The sequence below is a fragment of the Eurosta solidaginis genome, chromosome 5 (assembly GCF_040869045.1).
Source record: "Eurosta solidaginis isolate ZX-2024a chromosome 5, ASM4086904v1, whole genome shotgun sequence".
In the NCBI taxonomy this organism is placed as follows: domain Eukaryota; kingdom Metazoa; phylum Arthropoda; class Insecta; order Diptera; family Tephritidae; genus Eurosta; species Eurosta solidaginis.
The window spans coordinates 212,985,115-213,007,216 of NC_090323.1; the positions used below are offsets into that span (position 1 = coordinate 212,985,115).

The following is a 22,102-nucleotide window of genomic DNA, read 5'->3' on the forward strand; positions in this document are numbered from 1 at the left end:
CACTTTTTCGGTTTTTCGAAATTTTCGATATCGAAAAAGTGGGCGTGGTTACAGTCCGATTTCGTTCATTTTAAATTTAAATTTCATTAAGATACCTCAAAATTTACTCAAGTTATCGCGCTTACGGACAGACGGACTAAATGCCTTTCCTTTTTCGCCCAGATCATTTTGATATATAGAAGTCTATATCTATCTCGATTAGTTCATGCCGTTAGGGGGTACCGTTATGCGAACCAAATTAATATACTCTGTGAGCTCTACTCAGCTGAGTATAAAAAAAGGAGAAAGAGAAGGAGAGAGATAATAAGTTGGAGATGGAAAGGAATAGAATAAGGAAGAGGAAGATGGGTACAAGTAAAGGCAGCGAGTACCATTTTTCAAAAATAGGCAAGCCGAGCTGGCAAGAATACTAATAGGTAGGTAGGTGAAATGGCTGCGACCCTGTAGTAGCTACATATATAAAGCCGTTTTGGTGCCATGTAACTCGTCTAAAACCTACGCAATGTTACGGTCAATGTACTACAACCAGCCACAGTTGTTGATAAAATTAAGGATATTCGGGATTGCTATCACAGATAAACCTCTGAGGTCTTCTAGAAACGGGGTTCCAAGGAACCTTAGTCGGGCTCTAGCTATAGCCGGGCATTTACACATAAAGTGGTCTACTGTCTCCCTGGCATTTGCATCTTTGCAGCTTCTGCAGTAGTCGTTATACGGAATGCCCATCTTTTCCGCATGCGTACCTACCGCCCAATGACCGGTACAGACTGCTATCAGTTTGCGTGTGTTGGCCCTGGATTTGTTCAGAAGACTTCTCGTCCTCTTTCCATCATAGTTTGGCCAAATCGATTTTGATATTACACAGGTGGTGATGTTATTCCACTTTGTTTGTGCTTTCGTCAAGTAGGAGCTCTGGATATTCCCTTTGGCTACTGCTAAGGGTATGCCTACTTCGACACTGATTATTTCCTCGCTCATCTCCGATGAGCCCCTGCGTGCCAGCTCGTCGGCCTTCTCGTTACCCTCTATCCCCCTATGACCCGAGACCCAGATAACGCATAGGTCTAGATTGCTGGTTAACTGGGATATGAGTCGCTTACAGGCCCACACTAATTTTGAGTTAATGTGTGGCGAGGAAAGCGCTTTTATCGCTCCTTGGCTATCCGACAGAATGCAAACTTTTCCAGTTACGTTCAAGCGCTCCAGGGATTTGCAGGCTTGCCAAATCGAGGGAATTTCTGCTTGAAACACGCTGCAGTGCGATGGGACTCCGGCCCCCACTTCCGATTCCATCTTGGAGCCATCAGTGTAGATTTGGATGTCGTCGACCCTTATGCCCGGGTTTCTCCTCCACTCGTTCCTCGGTATTACAACCGTATTCAAACTTCAGTTTGCGAGGGTAGTAATATGTCTCGGTACTACATGTATCATCCGGAAGTTTCTTTAGGATACTACTAAGCCCTTGCTGAGTATCCTTCCAACACCCAGACTCACTGAGTCTCGGTGCGGTTTATGACGATGTACAAAGTATATGCAAGTCGATCGGAAGCAGGTGCAAAATGGGGTCTAAAGTAGCTATTGCCCAGGCAATTTTCTTCTCCGCTAAAAGGTTGTATATGAGGCCAGCAGGTACTTCCTGATGTGCCGTCTCTGTATCGCGTGCTCCCTCCACCGATCCATCCGGGAAGTGAGCATCTATAAGCATGTTTAAAGTCTCAGCCGCCGATCCTGCCCATGTTCCATCGGCGCGCTTGACAAATGTCTTGTATGAATGACTCTTGGCAAGAATCTTTCCCAGCATGGCTGAGTCCTTCGTGGACTCAATCGGCTCGCAGTGTTCTCACCAGAAGCTTGCTTTTGCTGTCCATATGGCTTTCTTATACTCCCTCAGAGGGGTCCTGTACTCCTGGAAATCGTTCCTGAAGTGACAGTCGTTAAAGACCCTCCTCAGCTTTGACCTCAGGTCGCTGAGATTTTAGTCCCACCACGGTGGGAAGGTCTTTTTGCTCCTCGAAATTGAACAGGCGACTTTAAAGGCCACCTGAAAACTTTTCTCCAGAGACCGAACTCGGTCGTCAAGACTGCCTGTTGATTGAATAGGCGTCCTACTTCTATGGAGCCTATCACTGACTATCTTGTCAAATAGGCTCCAGGAGATCCGTTTAGGGTTTCGGTACGACTGACTTATTTCTTCTTCCCAGTCTATGTTGAAAAGGATTAACCGGCGATCCGACAGGCGAAGTTTTTTCGACACCTCCCAGTTTCTTACCCTTACGGTCAGATATTAGTGTTATATCAAGGACTACTCTGAAAACTAAAGGTGGGAGAGCTGCCCTTGTTACATAAGTAAAGGTTGTTAGCTAATATAAATTTAAAAGGAGACTCACCCCGTTCGTTTATCTCGCTGCTCCCCCATACCGTGTGCCTTGCGTTGGCGTCACAATCCATCATGACCGTCTCCTTCTTGGTTGTTTGTGCTATCATTTGCGCGACCTCCTCTGGAGGAGCGGGCCGATCGTGGGCCATATAATCTGAGGCGACCGTCATGCTTCGGCCGCTTCTTCAATCGACCTTGACCACAGCAACGTCGTAACTACTGAAATTAGGTAAAAAGAAAGCATTAATAGCATTCCTAACGAGGATACAAGCCCTCGGTTTACCTTCTGCATGTGTGTAAAAGAGGTTATAGTTTCGGGTATTTAGGCCCATAACCTGTGACCGCCAGACCCATGGTTCCTGCACTAGGCAGACATCAATGTCCTCCTCCTTAAGGAGGACCAGCAGGTTATCCGAGGCGACTTTTGAGTGCTGCAGGTTAACTTGAGCCACCCTATTCATTGGGTTGAGACTCGCCTGCACTTCCGAGGATTGACGACCCATCCGCCAGGTTGAGCTCCCCCAGGATTTTGTTGGTATCGTCAATCTCCTCCAGATTATTGTCTGGTGCCACTGCTGCCGGGAAAACCTTCACTTTGGCCTCCCTCAGGCCAAACTTCAGGCGGTTCCCCCTTCGCTCGAGTGCCCCAGGGACTGGCTGCTGATCAGCAGCATCACGGGCTGGCTACTTTTCTGTTGTTGCTCTACCTTGATCAGAGCCCAGTCGTCCATCGGGACGTCCGAGTTCTGGAGCTTTAGGCAGTGTATTAGCTTCTGTGCATCCAGTTCCAGGTTTGGCATTTTGGGTAGCCAAATGCGCGCCCGGAGCCTCCTGGGAATCTCCGAAGCTGGGATGACCTTTAACGTAAGGCCATCAAATGCATTGCTAATCTTAGCAACGCATCTCTCTAGAAACTCCCTTGAGTACCCATTCGCGTATTTGATTACCCTGCAGCCGCGGCATACCTCCTCGCAGTTGAAGGCGGGAATTGTGGTTTGTACCTCCATCAGGTGCTCGACGACCATCTCCGACAGCCGTCCCTCGATGGAGCTCCAAACCGCCAGAACTTCCCTCCCGCCATTGCTCTCAGCATCGACCAAAGCCACTTGGAGGTGGTCCCTGACCACCTCTCTGTAGGTGGGTCTGTCCGATGCCGCAGCACTGGTAGAAGCGCCGTCAGTCTGCCTGGAGTACTTCCATTTCTTGACGTCGCGCTCGTTCACCTCTTGTGACCGGTTGCGCTTCGCCGACTGTTTTTGAGCTGGTTGTTGTTTGCTTGTTTGGGGCTTCACTGCTGGCTTGTGCGCGAGGGCGGTCTCATACTCCTTGACCACTGCCTCGCACCACACCTTATCTTCGGCGTCCCGCTCGTGAGCCTCACCTTTTTCCTCATTCTTGTCTATCTTCTTGAGGATGAAGAGAGTCCTCATATACCTAGCTTTCAGCAGAGTGCCTGAGGACTTCTTCGACCTTTTGGGAGCCACTTTGGCTGGTATGCTCCCCTTTTTATTTTGTATTTGGTTATTGATTTGGCTGGGAGCGACAGCGGTACTATGGCTGGTACCCTGGCCGACCTCTTTGACGCTCTCCTGGCTACTATCCAGAAGATCATCTTTAGAGAGCGTTCCCAGAACGCTACCTTTCTCCCCCTCCTTTCTATTGTTTTTGTTAATATTTGACATAAAGTACCCACGAGTGTGCATGGAATGGTTAGTCAACCCCCAGCAGAGCCAGCATACCGGGGGTAAGGCACTTATACAACCGACCTTGCCCGGGCATCAGAGGGGACCGTTCGCGATCAGCCTTTCAATATACACCCGCTGACCACACAGCCATCGGCACGGGTACCTCAACACCTTGGCTTGAGTGTTGTTGGTGCGGCAATCCTCACATCTCCTGCAGCGAAAAGTGATGCGTTCTTCTTAACACGCCGTTGACGCTGTAGCACATATGAGGCATTCCTCTTAGTTCATCTCGTGTTGGGACCCCTCCGCAGAGCAGATTCCAACATGATACTTAAGCTCCTTCTCCACGACAAGACGACCAAAATTGAAGGAGAAGAACACTAATAGTAGTAAAACAAATCTCGTTAAATTTGAATGGGAAAAACTACTTCCGGTATTAAATACTTTCCCATGCATAATAAAGTATATCACAACAAAATTTTAGTTTAATATCTCCAACTATCTAATAATATGCCCGCTAGCTCATTGAGCTTATGCAGGTATGTATGTATGCAGATAGTTTTTTTTGGTGCAATTATTTAGATAACTATGCATGAGCACTTCACCTCACAACTTCGCTGCTCCAAATTTCGGACTTTTTTTTTGCAAAGTTGTTGCTGGATGTAAAAATTTTAAAATAACCAAAATGTGAATAAAAACGGAGGCTTATTGTTTGTAATTATGAATATATGTATATACACATACATATTATATCTATATTTTTTTCGTAAAAGCGTAAATTAAAAGAATCAACGGCAGCTACTTCATTGCATGAGGTGATTGAAGTGGCTGCTGAGCTGTGGGAGACATGATGACGCATAGAATTGCAGAAGCCCAAGCTTTAGACTCAGATATGTAGATATAACATAGGTAAGGCTCAACTGGAAAACCGCTACTTTCTTGTATTAATTTAAGTAAGCTCACGTTTTTTGCTGAAGAGCTAAATAATGAAGCTTGGTTGATATTTGCTACTGGGTTCTATGATGTTTGCTGCTTATCTACATACATATGTACATACCTACCTACATGTACTAACTTTTAAGGGGTATGTGACCAAATAAACCTCAAGCATTTCCATTATTGTTTTGTTTGGAATTTTCTCTTGGCTTTCTTATGTCATCTGCCTCAATATAGAATGTCGTCATTTCGCTAATGGCAATGTGTGTTATCTGACAAGTACTTGTACTTGATTTTTTATATTAGCAAAATCAGAACACACCCACATACACATCATTTTACAAACACCTTATAGCCAAACAAAGTAATAGAAACGACATCTGAAAAAGTTTAAAGCTTACTTGGAGAATTTATTGGTTCATTGTGAAAACTAACAGTCATTCTGGCTTCCAATTATTTAGAGAATCGCTGGAAAAAAGTTTATGATAAGGCAGACACAAATCTTGAATACTTCCTCCATAGAGTCTAAAATGTCCGGTCCGAGATATTTGCGCCACGCACTAGAAAAAGCTAACCAGCTGAGTATGAAGTGACTGAATGGTGTATGGTGATCCGCTGTTCAGAATATTGAAGCTTACCCCATGTATTTCCATTGGTCAGTGCCATGTTTACACTGCAATGTCCCTTTAAGTTCCGTCGAGCGCATGGATTCAATAAGGGGTCAGAATGACCTTTTGCGTGCTTAATTGACAGGCCTCGACCTCACAATGGCAGAGGTCAGTACTTTGATCCCTTAACAATTAAAGGTGTAGATAGCATCCCATCCACTGCATCCTTACCGCACCTGGAAGACACTGCAGTGTTCGGGTAGCTCTCCTCCTACCAGAAAACTTCGCTCACGGCATGGTGGAAATCAGCGGGTAAGTATAAGCATAAACAAAGTGTTTGGAATTTGCTATATGAGGGAATACAAAATGTAAAGTAGGAACAATGTATGTACGTAGTAGAATTTATATGAGCGACATTAGACAGGAAATGGGAATCACCGAAATCAACTAAGGAAGAAAAACAAATCGATGATATATTAAACAAAAAGCCTAACAACAAAGAAAAAGGAGCAAATATAAAGAGGATGAAACAGAAGAAGAGGGAGTGGAAAAGAGCAGTATAAAAATATATCTATAATAATGGGGATGATAACTACGATTATCGTCACGATTTCAAAGATAAGGCAAGGCAAAACAGGCAAGGAAAGGAGCAGAAGGAAAAGGAACGGGAAATTTAAAAGTTAGCGAGAGGAAAGAAAAGATTAGAATCCAAGCAGGAACCGAAACAGGACGTCGTATTATAAATTTGCTATTGAAAAATTACCGATTTGCTATCGATACGTTCTCGGTTTGTTACCGACGGGATAGCGGCGTTTGATTTATTGTCGAGCTATCAGTAATTTTTTGACGAGTTATTGATTTGTTGTGCTATAAACTGCCTATGAATAGCAAGGATTAAAGATGATTTATCGATTTTTTTTTAACGAGTTATAGGTTTGGTATCGGTTTGTAATCTATTTATTATCGAAGAGTTGTTATTTTTAAAAAATTATCGATATGTTATTAAAGAGTTACCGATTTATCGGCGTATTAGATGGTTTTTATGGAACAGTTGGTGATTTATTATTGAAAAGTTATTGGCTTTTTGCCAAAAAGATATCAATTTGTTATCAGAGATAGTTATAAAAGAGATAGTTAGAGCCCTTCGGCGCTCTGCAAATTTTTTGTGTATGTTCTATGTTTTTCAACTAGCTCGGTTTCAGTAAAAAAGTGTTAGTAGCAAATTCGTAATTTCCTTGACTTGTTTAGTGTTACACAGCAGGGTAGCTTCAAATTAATATAGAATATTAGCATTTCTAACATCACTGTGCTGTTAGTAAATAAACACAACGACAGTAAACCATTTACAAACATACATAGAAGGCAACGAAAAATATTTCACACACATAACCAGCAGCTTGAAGCAAAGAGATTATTTCACATACACATACGAGTATGTAGTCAGCATATAAGAGCGAAAAGAAAGAGAAACAATCACACATCACGTTATAATCAGCTAAGAGCAGAAATTGTTACTCAGACATACACATGCATATAGCTAGAAGAAAAATATAAACTAAATATATACATGAATATAGCTAAATAACCAAGTATGAGATACAACTGTTTCCAGAAGGCATGTTCGTGAAAAGTCTGGACCTTAGGATAAATAGTATAAAAGCGCGGTACAAGCGAGAATCAATCAGTTTGATTTTAACACGCTTTAGTGAAGCACGCGAGTATTGTGGAGTACTACTCCCAAAGTAGTCTAAATAAAGAGCGTTCTGTTATACTGAATTTTTGAGTTATTTATTCGACAGTGAAGAGATTCGAACGGATTTTACGATAAATTTGTGCTGTGTATAAAAATTACTTACAAATATTCAAATTAAGAATATTGTACTTCCCAATAAACATTTTTGTTCAATCTCGATTAAAGAAGCATTTTAAAACTTTATTTAATATTTAATTTTAAACGATATTTAACACTCAAAGGTATCTCACCGAATGGATGATAACGCTCTCAATACAAAAGGTGCATATACCTGTTTCAATGAGGAATACTCGTTAGTTCTAAAACTGAAAAATTTTCTATTCTCGAACCCCTCGAAAACATAACAGAATGAAATGTAATTTAATCAAAAAGCCCTTTTTAAATGGTCCTAAACTTGTACTCAAGTTATATATAAATACTTAGAAGCATTTTCTAAACATCTGAAAATTTTATTCATGCAGTTTATTGGGTTATATACATATGTATGCATACTTTGATACGTACGGGGGTACATAAGTAGAGGATTTCAATCTTATTGACTCATCAAAGATAAACGCAAGCGCATTTTCAAATGTGTCTAACCACTTTGTACAGTGGGCGGTGTTATTAATGAATAACGCATTTCCCCGCAAATAATGTTATGTACTTTACGACAGTTAAAATAAATTTTAGATGGAATAAACTATATAACCCGAGTTCTCTAAAGCAGCATCCTAGCATCACCACCGCTAAGCTTTCGCTGAGTGGTGCCATTTTACTTACGGAGAAAAACGACACCAATATTAATAAAAATTACAACAACTTCCTTTTTGTTATGACAACAAGGAATTCGAACAAAATTGGTCCATACTGAACTAAGACACAACAAATTTCTTTTATCATTTTGCTTGTTATTCTATTATTTTTGTTTGTTGTTGGGAGCCAGCCGGAGCCAAAGTGAATGCATGTCGATCGATTGCCTTTTCGTTCGTTTTATTGTGTGGCATGCCGGAACCAACGCAATTCAGAATTTTAATTTCATTTTTATTTTAAAACACGCTGTGATTTTCTGAGTTACTCTAACGAAATCGGTTTCGTTCTTGTTGGGAGCCATACGGAACCAAAAAAGCCATTGCGTGAGCACCCTTGCTTAGAGGAAAAAAACATTCTATAAGTAGCGAATACCCTAATGTAGGTGTACTCTCACCTCTATTGTGTTCTTTAGCCATAGATAACCTACTTCGCCTACTAAAAACCTATGATGCGCCTGGATATACAGATGACTTAGTAATATGCATCATAAGGATGACTGTGATGAAATATGCAATTGCCTGCTGCATGCCTCACGCTTCAAAGAAAGATGGTGTGATACCAAGGTATCATCCATCGGCCCTAATGAAACTTTTGTCTGATTTTTGGAAAGAGATGAATCATATTTGGGCAGAGTCCTAATCAGATGTTCAAACGAACCCAAGTGCCTTTTAGTTAGGTTAGGTTGAACTGGCTGGTCCATGAGGACCTCACATAGACTGGTTGAGTCCGTAGTGTTACCAGAAGTTTGTGTTAACGACCAAACTTAAAAACCCTATCAAAAACCAGGACCTATGTTATAAAACAACTCCGTCGTCTTGGCAAATACTAGAAGCGTCCTAGGACTTAAGCCACTTGCTGCTTCTAGATCTGACAGCTGTATCACTCCTAATAGCTGGAGTCTTAGCCTGACAAGTGCAGGGCACGAGCACAGAACGTGCTCGATCGTTTCCTCTTCCAACCCACACTTCCTACATCTGATATCACTGACCAAGCCTAATTTAAAGGCATGTGACGCCAGAAGGCAGTGTCCAGTCAGAATACCCGTCATGAGTCTACAGTCCTCTCTTTTTTAATGATAGAAGCAACTGTATTAGTCTAAGGTTGTAAGACCTACACATAATCTTCGACACTTTACAGCCCCGCTCTCTCGCCTTCGCTTAATTTCGCCCAATCTAATTGGGACGTCTACGGAGCAAGCTTCAAGGGATGCGCCCTTTTTAGCTAGTTCGTCCGCTTTTCATTGCCATCTATTCCCATATGCCCTGGGACCCAATATAAATGTATGCTTCTCCCTGTCCCGATTCTCTTCAGAGACTGCTTACACTCTAACACGAATTTAGATGCTGTGCTTTGCGAGATTATTGCCTTAATTGCTGTTTGACTGTCAATATAAAAGTTAACACGGTTGCAGCTTAAGCTGTTCTCTTCCAGGGTTTCTACTTCTTTGGTTACGGTTAATATTTCCGCTTGGAAAACGCTACAGTAATCCGGCAGCCTGTAGGATCTGCTTATTTCCGGGTCAGCGCAGTATACCGCAGACCCTACTCCTTTCACTACTTTGGAACCATCGGTGTACACATGTATCGCCTCGTCCGCCATTTGCGCACCCTTGCGCCAACCGTCCACCTCTATTGTGGCCTTAAGATTTCCCTCGAAGCGCAAATAGGGAATCGTGTAGTCTGTTCGTCTTGTGATTGATGACGCTATACTACTATGGCCATATGGTCGGCGCTCAAGCTGCCCGGAAGCACCGAACCTGGTTGCGGTCGTTAACGCTTTGTTCTTTGCTACCAGGTCTCCTTTTAGTTACTCTGGAAATAATATTTTCATGGAATACTTCTTAAGTAGTTGTAAATACAATCAGATAAGCCTATATTGCTTTCCTTGGCCTTATACCCGTGGAGCACGCAAATAACTTCAATAATAACATTACTGCTTTGTGTCAGCATAGTAGGTGCTGGTGCACTTAGTGCCCTCGTGGGAACAGTGTGCTCTCCTACCCAAGGCCTCATTGGCTATAAAGAATGAGGTTTCCATTGGAGAGTCCAGTGATACCACAGTGTGCGCAATACTACGCATGGAGAAACGGTTATAGGTTAAACGAGCCACGAGGTTAACCACATGAGCAATTTCATGCAAGAACTCATCGATTTGGGTCATAAGTAACTGATTGGTTCAGCTGCAATATACACTTTTTATATGCCCCACTAAGCAGTGATAAGAGATACGAGTTCCACAACCAAACTTAGGGCGGTGTTCAACGCATACATGAAAACATCTTCTGGAAAATCTCTAAACGACGTAATTATAGTCGGTTCACAGCTACAACATGACCTTTTTTCGATGTTAGTGCATTTCTCAGCGCATCACTACGGTATCATTGCTGATATCGCGAAAACGTACGTTTCACCACAGGACGCCGATTACCAACGTATATTTTTGCGCGAACAATCAACATCGCCTATATTGCACTACCGCCTTCTCCAAGTTACTTACGGAGTAGCCTCCGCATCTCATCTTGCTGTAAAGTCGCTATTCCTAGCACCACTTCACGCCGAAAAATGTAAATAATCTCCCATACTATCCTTTATTGCAACAACGTGATGGAAAAGCGTCTATGGTTATAATCCTACGGAATTTCGAGGTGTCTATTATGAACAGGGTGTTCTACAAAACGGAGATACAGAAATATTTTGCTTGTTGCTGGAAAATGTTGTACGGCGTCTATGTGAGCCACTGTAGGTACTTACATTACTTAGTAGTGGACATACTCAAAAACATTTAATGGTTTTAATAGAAAAACTGGACCACTGAAATGAAGTGAGCCATAAGCACTACTAAGATTTTGACCGCAACTGTACGTCTCTATTAAAATAGTTTTGCACGTAAATACGGCTGCGAGTAGTTTTCCGCCTTTTTCCTTGTTATTGTTTATTGTTTACATTTTGTTGTTTTGTATATTAACATTTTGTCATATTGTTACTTACTGATTAAATATGCGCGCCCCTTGTGTTTGCGCGTAGGTGATCAATGTATGTAGGAATTTATTAAGATGTATCCATAAAGTCACGCTTTGATGTTCTTATATGGTAACGAATTTCACTAGGAATGTACGATTAATCAATTATTAAGACTTGATTAGCTAATGAATAAGAGAATATTTATTTTCAATTAATGAAAAGGATTTATTATGCGTTTACTCATATTTCGATTAATCAGATTCGAAATAATTTGATTGTACACAGAACCGAGTAATCATAATCTAATTAATGAATAAACTTAATGGTTACTCCTTATATATATAACGTGTATTACTGGAATCTATCAATTAAAGTTAAGCAAAATAAATATGTCACTTAGAACGAGGATCTTTAAATATTTCAGCAATTTTGAGAAAAAGTTACTCAGATTATATTAATTTTTTTAAGTAATCAATTATTCTATATCTAATTATTCAATCATTTTCATATGTCGAAAAATGTTAAGTTATTAGCATGCCGGAACGATAATAAATGGTGCTAGTAAAATCAACAAATCGGTTCTATTGTTCTTGACTTAACGGAGATTCGGTGAAATTGATCGAATTATGGTTAATTCGACCAAGTTCTTTGTCAAGCGAACAAATAAGTTTAGTAATTTCAACAGAAGAGAAATTGTCGCTCTTAAGTTAACAAAATTCTGTAAAATTGACAGATTCCTAATCAATCTGATTTTTTTGTTAACACAACTTATCTCACTGGTCATTTCAACAGCGATCAACAGTCAATACATGAGCAAATTTCAAAGAGAATTTTACGCTCACTGCGCTCTCTACTTTGTACTTATGTATGCTGTGTACTATATGTATGCATATATTTACATATGTACATATGTATATTTTTATATGGCGGCCGCCGTGGTGTGATGGTAGCGTGCTCCGCCTACCACACCGAAGACCCTGGGCAAAGCAACATAAAAATTTTAGAAATAAGGTTTTTCACTTAGAAGAACATTTCTCTAAGCGGGGTCGCCCCTCGGCACTGTTCGGCAAGCACTCCGAGTGTATTTCTGCCATGAAAAGATATCAGTGAAAACTCATCTGCCTTGCAAATGCCGCAACATAGGTACTTTCGTACAAAGCTGTCGCAACAACTTTTTTTGTTCATTTGACTACTAAAAAGGTCAATTACGAATCAACGATTTGTGCGCAGTTGATTCAACATCTTGTTGCGATGGATAAAAATTGACAGAAATTTCGGTTGAATTGACCCGTATTTCGGTTGATTTTACCAGTCTTTTTCTTTAAGTGTACAAAATGGCAGCCCGGTGACATAGATACAAGCACAAAAAAAATCGCATGTACTTTGTTTTTGTAAATCGAAGGACTAATGTCAAAATTGCACTGCGCCGGAAGTTGAAGTGTCAAATCATATTATAAACAGAACCAATCAGCTGATTTCCGGCTATCACCTGATGCTGGTTCCGCCATGGTTACTAGTTTTTTAGGCAATTAATTTCGCAACCCCCAATTTTTTTACATTCACGTGCATTAAATAAATTTAGAAAATATATTAGGTATTTAACTATGTTGTCCATTCTTTAGTTCAAATAAATCAACTTATTTCCCATACACATTCTTTTTTTTTTTTAAATGCATCAATACTATATGCTTTGACATTTTACTTTAATATTTGTGATTTTTTTAGAAGAAAGAGAACAACAATGTATGTAAGTAGTTATAACCACGGTTGCTACTTTCGTCCGTTTGGACCAAAAATGGCCCTGTCCAACCCCGCTGGTCCATTCTTTTCAATTTTGGTCCTTTTTAGGGTTTAGTCAAGATTTTGGTACTTTTGTTTTTTTTTTTCACTGAAGTAAAAATGTTCAACACTGCCACAAAATTTTCCACACCTTCATTAACCATCATATAATTTTCAATTTACCTCAATGGTTTTTTTACGAAAAAAATGCTGTCATTAAAATGGAGTAGAACAATGGTAATTCACATACCAGATAGTTTAGATAAGTGTTGGATCTTGAAGAAAACCAATTTTCGTTAATTGTTGATGAAAGTTGATGAAACAAGCGGCCAATCAGAAAATCTTGTTTTGGTGGCTAGATATTTCGATGGGTTATTAAACACTTGTCGTGACTGATTTTTGTCACTTCTTGAGCTTAAAAAGAGTTGATGCATACGGGGTATTCCATCCCATTTCGACCAATTTTGAACCCGACCCCTTTAGAATTGGCTGAAAGTTTTTCTCCTTTTTCTAGCTTACGAAAGACGTTTTTAAGAAGTTTTTCAAATTTTTTCATCCAACTCAAAAAAAGTTATGAATTTAAAAAAAAAAACACCGTTTTTGTTTTCAAAATGCTATAATTTTTCAAAAATTTACCGTTTGGGATCTTTTTTTTTTTAAATTTGTTTTTAAATGTACTTTTCGGAAAAAGTTCAAAAAAATATTTAAAGTTTTTTTTTTGTAATTTTTCAGTTTTTCGAGATTTTTCGAATTTCGTTCTTTTTTTTTCTCATAAAAAACTTCAATCAATTCTGCAGACATCCCCACTAATCCCGGAGTGGGCTGAGAATTTTTTTTTTTTATTTAATTGAAAAAAAACTTTAACATTTTTTTTGTTTTTTTTTCCGAAAAGTACATTTAAAAACATATTTAAAAAAAAATAAATGATCCCAAACGGTCAATTTTGAAAAAGTTATAGCATTTTGAAAACAAAAACGGTGTTTTTTTAAAAATTCATAACTTTTTTTGAGTTAGATGAAAAAATTTGAAAAACTTCTGAAAAACGTCTTTCGTAAGCTAGAAAAAGAAGAAAAACTTGCAGCCAATTCTAAAGGGGTCGGGTTCAAAATTGGTCGAAATGGGATGGAATACCCCATACGTTATTTCATGTTATCGTAGTTATTTGTTTTGATGTGATTGTGTCTGTGGTTGCCATTTTTTGTAAGCCATGATTGCGAACGATACGCAAACGTCACAATAGGCCCGTCATGGCAATTTTCCGAAGCAGTCAAAGCGATTTACAATGACAAAATCGCAGATAAATGAATATTTACCGACTCGGGTCGCTCTATCTTCTTAAACCGTCGAAAATTATTTGCCATAACATATTAGGGCGACTCGCTTTGGCTTGCAAGGTGCACGATTTGCATGTATTGTTTATAACCTACGACGAAATGTGCAAGACTACGAGGGGCATCGCTATGCGAAGTTATAGTATGAGTCAGTGCAAAATTAAGAAGATCCTCAATTTTTTGTGAGCGAAAGTAGAGGTTGGAGAGAAGTACCGTTGAAGCAGGGTTGATTTTTATTTCCTACTATTTATTGCACGAAAATATACACTGGTTTGAGCATACCATAAATTTCACGGATTGCATATAATTTTTTGCGTTTATTTTGTTGTTGCGCGTAGATATAATCGAAGTGAGAAAAATCACACAAAATTTAAAAATATACGGCGCTTGCTTTAAAGAAAATCATATTTACTTACTTACTTAATTGGCGCTTAACCGTCTAAACGGTTATGGCCGTCCAACAAGGCGCGCCAGTCGCTCCTTCGCTCCGCCAACCGGCGCCAATTGGTCACACCAAGGGAGTTTAAATCGTTTTCCACCTGGTCCTTCCAACGGAGTGGGGGCCGCCGTCTACCTCTGCTTCCATAGGCGTGTTCCGATAGAAACACTTTCTTGGCCGGATCATCATCTTTCATTCGCATAACATGGCCTAGCCAGCGCAGCCGCTGCGTTTTAATTCGCTGGACTATGTTGATGTCTGCGTATAGCTCGTACAGCTCATCATTAAATCTTCTTCGGTACTCGCCATCGCCAACGCGTAGAGGTCCATAAATCTTTCGAAGAACTTTTCTCTCGAACACTCCCAAAGCCGCTCCATCTGCTGTTGTCATGGTCCATGCTTCTGCCCCATATAGCAGTACGGGTACGATAAGTGACTTGTAGAGTATGATTTTCGTTCGCCGAGAGAGGAATTTACTTTTCAATTGCCTACCTATTCCAAAGTAGCAGTTATTGGCAAGATTGATTCTTCGCTGGATTTCAGTGCTGATGTTGTTGCTAGTGTTGATGCTGGTTCCCAAAATAATATTTACTATTACCAAATATTTATTATCTCATATTGCAATCCAATGTTCATTGAACGTCATTGCGAGTATTTACTTTTGCCTTTGACATTATGTATATTAAAAGTGTTAATTGATACTTTTACAATTGACTTTTATAAAAGTAAACCATAAATGTCAATTAGTGCTTGTCAAGTGTGAATTCCACATTTTGCCGCCCTTTTGTAATGCATTTTTTGTTTTACTGTCAGGCGCGCATTGCAAATTTCATGCCTCAAAGGGGGCAATTAGTCGTAGCTTACATACATACATGAAGTCAATTTATTAAGCAGAGTACTTACACATTGACCTCGAATATAAATTAACATAAAATATTTGGAAAAAAAAATCTAAAAAATCAGCTGCTAGGGTGAGAAATATTAAATGTCAGATCAATCACTTCAACAAGTGGCCAAACATCGTCACAAAAGCTCACAAGTAGTCGCTATTATAATTTGAAATATGACAAATGATCGTGCACAACAAATGTGGGCAGACCAAAGATGTTGTTAATGTTGTAGATGGTGGTCGTAGAAAGATTTAGCGGTTTACTTAGTTCAAGTTGAATAATGACTTTATGTGTTGCTTCATAAGGAACCAAAGTAATTGAGGCAAGGCTTTGTAGCAAAAACAAAGAAAGCGAAGTGTTGTGGGAATTGTGTTTTTCTTTACATATTTCTATTTTAATGATTTTGAAAATAATGAAAGAGACAAATATTTAAATGTTACAAGTAGCCAATTGCACACATTCATCACTTCTTAAACTCTTTGGACAACTTTGGAATTTTGAAAAATTTCAATATTGAAATGATTTATTGTTTATAAGTCCCAAACAAATTGCTTACTGCTGATCCTTACACAAAGTATTACAGTTCTCGCTGGCTACATGAGATAACTATGACGATAAACTTAACTGAACAATCGGTTGAATATATTATGTATGTTCCTGGGTATGCCATCAGGTCAAATTTGAAGCTTATGGGTATTAACACGAGGTGGAGGTGATGAAAACCCTCTCATCTGAACAATTGGTTGTATGGGACACAAATTATATATACTACCTATTTTGACAGTTCTGTAGACAACAACATAAACTATTTACGTAAGCATTTGGTGAAATTTGAGTCAAAAACTACGAAAACTCTCTTTCCGGAACAATCGGTTGTATGCGATGTATATTATATATATTTCCGATATTGACGATTTCTTTAGGCGATAATATCAGCTGGATATAAAAGCGTGTGGTGAATTTTAAAAATGCTAAAATGAGAACAAAACAACAATGAGACAAAACACTATTATCAAAATTAGTTGTATGGGAGATATATGTTATAGGGGTCCAGTTCGGTCAGTTCCGACAAATAATTATTCGGACACCCTAATAAACTCGCTCACTGAATTTTGTAAATTGAGGGACCAGTTTGCGTTCAAACCGAGAAACGGACAGACAGATCATGATCATTTCGGTATACTTATTTGTGGGTCTATCACTTCTCCAATTTTCTATATTCCGACCAAACTTAATATACCATTTCATTTTGAAGAAAGGTATAATTATAGCTCGAAAACAGTTTGGTGCAAAAACTCAAAAGATTTCAGCATTATAGCGCACAATTAGGGAAATAACCCGGATTTTTCAAATAGGTGGGGCCCAACACTTCCTGAAATACGCTTTATAAAATGATCCCTAAATGGTGTTGAAAAATACTCCATAGCAATCACTCCGATATGATTCTCGAGCAGCCTCGAAGTAGTTCTGAAAAATTCTTTCTTACTTCTTTCATACTTTCGAAAACCATCACGAAACTTTATGGAGCAATGCCGAAATAGTCACGAAATCGTTCCGGCGAAGACAGAGAAGAGACGGATCAGAAACAATGGCGAGAAGATCTCATTCACAATCCCTAAATAGTCCTAAGAAACCTCGATATAGCGACGAAAGGGTTCCTAAAATAATCCCGAGATGGTCGCTAAGTAAACTTGCAAATACTTGAAGAAAGGAATACGTTCCGAACAGAATTCCGAAATAATCTAGAAATAGTCCGCAAAGGCTTTCGAACACAGTCCCAAACTGGCACAAATAGTCTCGAATTTTTCCCGAAATGATCGCTAAATGGCCCCGTATGATACCAAAAACAATCCTAAAATTATTCCGAAATAATCCCACACGATTTCGTAGTGATCCAGAAATATCTTCAAAACGACCCCGAAAAACCTCCGAGAATGCCGTAAAAACGATCCACAAATAGCCTCAAAATAGTCTGAAAATGGACCTGGAATAGTCCCTAAATTATCCTAAGTAACAGAGAACTAAGCACGCCAATGCTCACTATATCTATTTACTATTTACTAACTGTTCTCATGAGGCCCAACACGTTCTGACACAATTAAGTGACAAAGACCATAAAATAATTTAGTCAAAATTTGATTTAACAAAAAAAAAAAAAAAACTGTAAGGCGCGATATCATCCCAAGAGATTTTAGGACGAGCTTCTCTTCCAATTTGCGTCTTTTATAATTTTTCCTACAAATTGGCGGGACGGGACCTACTTGTTTTATGCCCCACTAAGAAGGGCATCTGCAAGGCAGATGAATTTTTACTGAGAGCTTTTCATAGCAAAAGTACACTCGGAGTGCTTGCCAAACAACAAAGAATCAGAAGAAAAAAACGAATTACAGTTTATAAATTTACCCAGCACTGTCTCATATTGGTATTTGATGAGCAAGCCAGAAGAATTGAGCCGCATGGGCAAGAAAATTCGCGCTATTTGTATGGCTTTCTTCAATTAAGAGTCCTACTTGAGAATTTGTTTGTCCTTTGCTCTACCACCCCATTTTTGATTCCATTCGATTACTCAAAATGAAGCCAATAAATGGTATCAATAGGACGAGTATAGAATTACTTTTAAGCAGGGATCGTAGCGGATAAAACAGTTTCAAAAATGTAATTAGTTTCTGTAGTTGGTTTCTGTGTGTCTTCCAGGGAACTTTTCTCACCAAGGGTCATACTATCATTCGATACCGTCCATGATTCCGAGCTATACGTAAGGTCAAAACGACGAGGGATTTACGTAACACATTATTTGTTCGTGAGGAGAACTTAAAGTTTATCTTGCCTACTCACTTCGAAAGAGCACTAGACTGATTTTTAGATAGAAGAAGCCCGTCAAAATTCCAAACTTTTAGCTGTTAACAGTGAAATTGCTGCGAGAGCGAAAATTCTTTCTTTTATATTTAAATACTCAGATTCCTTCTACCCGATTTTAAGACTCAAAATTTTCTAAAACAACTTTGATTTCCAATCCCTGCTTTTAATTTGTATTGCTTAAAGAGAACAGCACCCTAATTTCTGCATGCATACCTAATATTAATGTAGGTTTGTACTTGTGTTTCAATCAATTACCATTTATTTGTTATTTATTTATATTTTTTTCCATGTATTTTCCAATAATTGATAAGTCATAGACACGATTTGAACTTTCCTCGCTTTATCAACGTTTCAGCAATTACTGTTAGAGCTGTTGTCAGAATCAGCCATAAATATAACTTGTCAATATATATGCACATTTGTACTCTTGTGCATATATTAAATCAACGATTATTAAATTTCTATTCCAGCTGCATTCTTACATGTTTCTAGCGTGGCTGAAAATTACTAATTAGAGACGAGAACAAATTTCAGGCGCACAATAATTATTAAGTAGCATTCGCAGTGTTGAGTTTTTAGCGCCGCACAATGGGATATTTTATATGAATTTGCCGCAAAAACAAAGAGTTCAAAACTATTCAACAATTGACTTTTCCAGCAAAAATTCCATTTGCACAGAATATAGCAGTTTCATCTAATATTCAGATTCTAATTCTTCACTACGCCGCTTGTAAATAAGTGGAAAACAGCAATGAAGGCAGATGAAACAGCAAACAAATAGCTACGAACCAGGGTTGGGTTTTTCGATACAATTGTACTTTTTTGATACAATTTCACTCAAGAAAGTACTGAAGTACTACGCTGCCATTTTTGGTACAATTTTGCCTACAAGTAAGATTCTAATTTAAGTAATGTATTTTGACGCTATGGCAACCGTCTTTGAAACAAACGACAACGTTCCTTTCATCTGTGTACTTGCACTAGTAGTTCGATTAGCACTGTCTTTATCACATACGATTTTTCAAGCCATAATTAAGTTTGAAATATATGTACCTACATACATATGTATGAAACCCACCTGTTTTCACTGAGATCAAAAAGAATATTTCTATTTCTAAAATACATGTAAACAAAAATCATATGGATAATGTAATATATAAAATTCTTCTGTCACGGTTTTAGAGGCTGAACTCCTCCGAAACGGCTGAACCGATTCTCATGAAATTTTGTGAGCATATTGCGTAGGTCTGAGAATCGGCCAACGTCTACCTTTTTTTCGCTACGTGTCTAGGGTCTTGAGATCAAAACGTGGACCCGGGTACCCCTAGAATGTGTTTATACAATATGGATATCAAATGAAAGCTGTGGATGAGTGCTATAGTACAGGATAATTTTCATACCCCTGGGTGACTAGGGTCTCGAGATATAGGCCAAAACGTGGACCCGGATACCCCTAGAATGTGTTTATACAATATGGATGTCAAATGAAAGCTGTTGATGAGTGCTATAGTACAGGATAATTTTCATACAACTGGGAGGCCAGGGTCTCGAGATATAGCCCAAAACGTGGTCCCGGGTACCCCTAGAATGTGCTTATACAATATGGATATCAAGTGAAAGCTGTTGATGAGTGCTATAGTACAGGAAAATTTTCATACAACTGGGAGGCTAGGGTCTCGAGATATAGCCCAAAACATGGACCCGGGTACCCCTAGAATGTGTTTATACAATATGGATATCAAATGAAAGCTGTTGATGAGTGCTATAGTACAGGATAATTTTCATACAACTGGCAGGATAGGGTCTCGAGATATAGCCCAAAACGTGGACCCGGATACACCTAGAACGTGTTTTTACATTATGGGTATCAAATTGATGCTGTTGATGTGTGCTTTAGAACAGAGTAAGCTTTACACCGCTGGGTGACTACGGTCTCGAGATATATGCCAACACATGGACCCGGATACGCCTAGAATGTGTTTTTATATTATGGGTATCAAATTGATGCTATTGATGTGTGCTATAATACAGAGTAAGTAGTAAGTTTTACACCGCTGAGTGACTAGGGTCTCGAAATATAGGCCAAAACATGGACCGGATACCGCTAGAATGTGTGTGTATTATGGATATCAAATGAAAGCTGTTGCTGAGAGCTCTGAAGTTCATTGTGATATTCGATTTAGTCGCATCAACCTGGCAAAACTGATAAATATGCATGCGAAGCCGAAATAAAGACAAGAATTAATAATACCCACATACTTATTTGCATACGTCCTATTCGATTTGCCTGAAATTTCGTATATAAATTTGCATATATTAATATTTACGATGCTGTTTTCCGGGAAGTATACCAGAGACGGACTGGGACTGGGATTAGGACTAGGACTGGGACTGAGACTGGGACTCGGAGTGGGACTGGGACTGAGACTCGGAATGGGACTGGAATAAAATACATACCACCCACTGGGACTGGCAATAAGAGATGAAGAAGAAGGAGAAAAACTTGAGAGAAGAGAAAAGAGAGAAGGAGACTGAGAAAGAGATAGAATTAGACGAAGATGGAGATGAAGCGAAAAAGACGGAGGTAGGAGTGAATAAAGAGATTAGGAAAAAGTGTAGAGGGGTAGGGCAGAGTTAGATGGAAAAAGCTTATTAAAATGTATGCAGATAAGCCAAATTTAGGGCAGAATAACGTCTGCCGGGTCTGCTAGTGATAGTATATATTACGGCGCTGAAGTAGATCTATTCATTTGTAAAAATTTATTGGAAAAACAAGATATTCAAAATTTTAAACTAAACGTCAAACTATTTTACATGGAGTTTTGTAAAACCTACAGACGAAAATTGACTTTGTTAATGAAATTTTGAATTGGGTCACAAAGCTTGCTCCTGAAACTGTTTTATCAGAAAAAGTAACTAGCATTGTTCCACTGGTTGCTAAATTATTTCCTACATGTTAAATTGATAAAATCGAGGAAATTAATTCGGAATATCGAGCCCTGTCAGATCACGAAGAATTGCGTGTTCTTAAAAATCATTCCATTTCTGAGTTTTGGGCAAAGGTGCGATTATTGAAAAATGAACTGAACTAGCCGTTTTTGCAAATATATACAGAATTGCACAGGGGGTTTTATCAATTTCACATTCTTAAGCGAATGTTTAAAGAATATTTTCGATACAGAATATAATTAAAACCAAGTGTAGAAATCGTTTACTTGTTGAATGAGTTTCTTCTTTGATAAAAACAAAGGATTTTATTAAGACCATGGGGCAATGTTGTTATAATATTCAAATTGATAAGAGAGTTAGTTGTGAACAAAGTTTAATCGTTGACGAGGCTGAAAAGTTTTTGGATTAACAAACATACATACATATATGCAAATATTTAAAATATACCTATGTAATAATAGTATTGTAACGATTTTACTTGCAAATCCTCTTATTTGCCCTTCTGCTAAGTTCAAATCACTAAACTGTTGAATAAATAACTCCACTATTGAATAATGGAAAAATGGCCTTTATTAAAGTACTTCACAATAACAACCAAGCTGATTGATAGCTCAAATAAAACTCTACTATTGCCCGACAGATTGCGTGCTTAATCAATAACTGCTTGATAGCTCAAATTAAACTGAATCCCAGCGTCTCTACATTTGCTGCCTTTTATACTCTCTGATTTCAACGTTCGCATCT

General features: G+C 38.8%; 1 protein-coding gene across 11 annotated transcripts in view; it reads right to left on the reverse strand.

Moving 5' to 3' along the window:
- The window catches only part of LOC137252423 (serine-rich adhesin for platelets), a 236,989-nt gene that overhangs the window by 143,921 nt on the left and 70,966 nt on the right, over positions 1-22,102 (reverse strand). For 2 of the 11 annotated variants that reach the window (XM_067788083.1, XM_067788076.1), the window contains exons 2-3: positions 11,139-11,253; positions 2,388-2,596 (exon numbers count right to left, since the gene is read on the reverse strand). The exons of 6 other annotated variants lie outside the window; for them this stretch is intronic. The gene's annotated coding sequence lies outside the window, so the exon portion shown is untranslated. The remainder of the gene's footprint in view (positions 1-2,387; positions 2,597-11,138; positions 11,254-22,102) is intronic. 3 more of the 11 variants (XM_067788082.1, XM_067788075.1, XM_067788077.1) reach the window with 2 other exon arrangements.